Genomic DNA, 4,862 nt, shown 5'->3' with positions numbered 1-4,862 from the left:
ATTTAACACAACATCATGAATACCCCTAATGTTACTCTTACTCCTGTCGAACAGATCCGCTACCTTGGACTACATCTGGACAAACGATTAACCTGGCATATTGCAAAATATATATTGTTAGACTATTTTAAATATAAAAAATATGGTCAGGGTTGTGGTTAAAAAGAACAAAATTGTTTTCAACTATTTATTATCCGACGTTTCGTCCCACTTTGTAGAGCCTATCAGGGTTGTTCATGATAGCTAAACAGACTTTATATTTATTATAAAAGTCTGTTTAGCAATCATTTTGAACAGCCATAATAAAGTCTTAAAACGTGGGGTGAAATTATATGGTAAACTATTTATATATTGTTTTAAATATCTTTTTTTAAACTGTCTTATAAGTGAAAGTTATGTAATTTTTTTTTTATGTATGTCCTAAATATTTTCTGTTTTATCAAAATTAAGGAAAATAGCATAACATTTTTAGACTGGCTTCGAAATAAGAAACAACTTATTAAATTTTAAGTATAACTTTTCCCGAAATACAATTTTACAAACACTGGATATATCGGATCACAAGAGGATTACCTGACCGTAATAAGCCGGATTCAAATTCGGAATTTAATATTTGTGAAAGATGGGCGGGGGCGGCCTAGGGAGTGAGAGAGAGCCGGTAATAAAATTCTATAGGAGGTGGGGCTGGGCGGGTCGCAATTTACCAAATCCCTCGGGCCAACTACAGGATGGAAATCCGGGGAGATATAGACATGCAGCGCCCTACGTGGCCGGCATTCACAACTCCGGGTCGGTTCTCCCCCCCCCCCCTGAGGTACATAAATGAATTCATAATGGCCGCTTTATGCGCCCCGCTCTTTTAACGTTGAGCTTTAGCTCTCTCTCTCTCTGTTGTCTTTGCTGTTATAATTTCAGCGATATAAATCCGCTCTCGAGGCACTTTGTACTTCTCTATCCGACATTCCAACGCTATGTTCCTTCATGGGCTAAATAGTATTTTACGCTTTGGATTTCCTAATAAATGAAATATTTCTCTGTTCGTATTTATACTGAACTAGCAGACCCGCCAATGCTAGGATATTTTTATATTTCAGGATTTTTCTAGATTAATTGGGCACTAGGGGTATTCATGATCTTTAGTAGGGGTATTCATGATCTTGTGTTAAATGTTAAATGTTTCACCATGTTAAATGTTATAACTATAAGATTGTGAGCAGCCCTATTTAAAGTCATGTTAAACGTTAAATGCATAAGAGCCCCTAAGAAACTACCCATTGGTAGCACTCTAATGACAGTTTACATAAGCAGGTCCCGTGGCCATCTTCTTTTCAGGCGCCTCTGAGGATTATCAGGAATGGAAGAGCCTTACTTCCTCCATAATGTACATTTATAAGTGACAATAAAAACAAAAACAAAAAAAAAAATTCATAGTTTTTATCTATATATACATATTTAATGACTGGTAAGACTTTAAGATAAGTATTTTTTTTTTTAATTTTTATTTATTGCTATTTACCAACTGTATATTATAATAAACTTAGCAAATCTGATCTAAGTTAAATAGGAGTGTTACAGGCGTGTAGAGAAACTACCCATTGGTAGCACTCTAAAGACATTTTACATTAATTGGCCATCTTCTTTCCAGGCACCTAGGAAAATTGTCAGGAATGGAAGAGGATGGAAGGTTAGAAGCTAGTGGGTTTGGGTGGTTAAAGAGTTTTTAACGGAAGGAATGATATCTGGTTCTGGCTAGATCGGTTACATATGGAACAATAAGGCTTCTATGTATAATTTTATTTGTGACAACGCAAAAAGTAATTTTGATGTTAGTTATACAATGTATTGTATATATTATTTTATTATTATGTTATTTTATTTTATTTATTTATTTTTCATACAGATAGTTTGATTATATCTATTCTTTTGTTTGTATATATTTTAAGAGTTTTTTTTCCTTCTTTTTTTTCTTTTATTTATATTAGTATGTATGAGATCATTCATCACTATTAACTATTGCCCACAACTGTGTGGCAGATTGTAATATCTATCAATAAATAAATCTAAGACATTTAAAAATAAAAAAAAAAAGTTATTCAATGGGATAATACGACATGTGGAGAATCCCATTGATAGAATTCCAATTACATTTCTAGAGAAGATCTCCTTTTCAGACGCCTAGAAGGGATTATTAGATAATGAAGGAGAAGCCAGGTTAGAAAAAAAGTAGGATTGGTGGTTAAGAGAATTATCCTGGTACTGATGGATATGTTGATTTGTGACATAGTAAGGAGCATTGAGGGTTTTAATTGAAAATGTGTATTTCACGAATTGGATACGAGAGGAATTCGATGGTTCGATAAGTCTAGATAGACCTTATTATATGTCATATAAATGAATTTTTTGTAATAGATTGAAAGCTTAGTCGTTTGTCGTTACTAATCTAGTATTTAAAAATATTTCTGTCTCTTTTTTTTGATTCATTTTTATTTTATTTTCACTTCACTGTTTATAGAATATATAGTAAGGTAAATTATTGTGATTATGCTAAATTCGAGTTCGAATTTTCGATTGAAATTCATGTTTTTAAGTCCTCTGGTTCTAAATAACCAACTATCCCAAAATGGTCTGTGTGTATCTGTTTCTTTGTGAGCAGCCTGGTTCAATAAATAAAACCCGGAAGCGCCACTTAATATAATCGATTTTTTTATATTTTATATTTTCTCAAAAATATCTTTGATGATATTAATTGAGGTGGTTGTGAATGTAATATTGAGTGGTCTTTAACATAATATTCTTTACAGGGTTTCCTCAAAGCGATAGGTTGAATAGCTATTGTCCTGATGAAGCCTTGCAAAGTGGGGCGAAACGTCCAACATTAAATAGTTAAGAAATATTTGTTCTTTTTTGACCGCAACCCTTAATATCTTCTTATATTCTCTTAAAATACTTTTGATTTTGTCTATTTGAAAAAAGATCTCTTATTTCTACTAGTCTCTAAAAATATTTAAATATAAACTATAAAAGGATTTAATAATTAACTTAAGGATAAAAGAAAATGTTTTTTCCAAATTTTGAAAATGTTTTTTATAAACTTCATCAATGAAAACATTGATTTTTTTAGTCCTTAAATATCGTAAGTTTGGGAATTTATCTTTAGGGAACGATTTGAAATAATTATGAGCGAGTTCTTTCCTGGTCATTATAAACATGTCTGCGTGAACATAACATAATTCAGGTGGTTGGTCTTCGGTTGTATTTCCAAGAGGTTTATTATGAAGCAGTTGAATACTTTTTGAGACTCACAATTTCGTCGATTATGGTATTGAACTAATCATTTGGGAACTGCAGCTTGAAAAATCGATAGTTTTGAATTCGTCGGCTAACTGAAGACAGCTATGAAAGATTATTACGTTTTTATTTTCCGGAGTGTGTTTGAAATCTGTTGGCTTATTACGAAACCCATTGATGATACCAGCAAACTGATAATGTTTGTTTATTTCCTTGCAGACTCGAATTTAAAATTGTCTTCTGTTAAAAAAGCAAACAAAAAATTCTGGATCTTCAAACTTCATTTCAAGTTGAGTGGTGTTAGATTAGACATATATATAGAGAAATACAGGGATTTTCTTGCATGTTAATAAGAACCAATCTCTCTCCTACATCACAGCGCTCCAGCGGTCAACTTGAGAACTATAAATCACTTTTAACCAACTTATAAAACACAGTATTTTATATACGTTTATTGATACTAAATTATTTCTTTCAAAAGGAAAGCGTTTCGAAGTTATTTTCAAAACGGTATGTTGGAAAAACCGAACCTATAAAAACGAAGAAATGTTCGTTAGTTTATTGTTAAATAAGGCTAAAAAAAATGCAACGGAAGGATATTTAAAAGCATTTGTTTTCACTTATAAGATCTTTTTATGTATGAAAAATAAAAACAAAGCAAGGACGACTAAAAATTTGCATACGAATAATTGAAGAAAAACAAAACCCGTATCTGTCGAGAATGGCCATTATCTCTGAGCTGAGTACTCGACAGCTCTCAACACGTCATGCGAGGGATGTTTCCTCCAGACAGCTGACAGGGAGATGGCAGCCACTCCAGAAGTTAGGACAGGCACCCTCCAGGGATGGTATTTGTCTTGAGGGCGATACAGGCACGCATCAGAGAGCGCGGATTAAAAGTTAGCTGGCTGCTTGCTAGGCAACAATGGGACCCTTTCTTTTCCAATCCCATTAGCTTAGGGGGGGGCCTCCAGCTCCAGAGGGATGGAAAAGTTCTTCGGCAACTTCTCGACCAACTACACAAATCTTCGGTAAACAAGTTCTTTTTTTTAATTAAATAACTGCCCCTTCTCTGCTCCTTTTTCGAAACCTTTGTTCTTCTTCCACATCGCAAGGGTCGATATTCTTTCTTGGCCAAAAAAGGAGAGAAAAGAAAAAGGAAGTAGGGAGGAAGATACTTCTGTAAAAGTAATGATGGAGTGGCCCATAACTCGGAAACGTGGCGCTGAGTTTTTGTTTATCATTTCCAACTTTTTATATATATCAAATTGAATGGTAGAGAAATCTTTTGAGAGGTCCCAGGAGATAGCATATGGAACCAGAACTCAGTCAGTTGTTAGTATTTATTTATTGTTATTATTTTAGGTGGAACATAATATTACCCATGATCAATAAAAAGTTGAATTAGCACAGGTAATGCATGAAAATGGTTTGTACAGGAATTTAAATAATTAAATTGTGGGCCGTATGAGTGGATTTAATAAATTGTAGAATTAACTTTACGTTGTGTTTTTACACTTACTTGACAAACGCTCTAAACTTCCCATTCATTACAAAAAATTAGTATACACTAC

The sequence above is a fragment of the Halyomorpha halys genome, unplaced genomic scaffold, assembly GCF_000696795.3.
Source record: "Halyomorpha halys isolate HHAL.00 unplaced genomic scaffold, Hhal_1.1 Scaffold246.1, whole genome shotgun sequence".
Classification (NCBI taxonomy): Eukaryota; Metazoa; Arthropoda; class Insecta; order Hemiptera; family Pentatomidae; genus Halyomorpha; species Halyomorpha halys.
The sequence above is the reverse complement of the archived record's forward strand: the minus strand, read 5'-3'. Positions refer to the sequence as shown.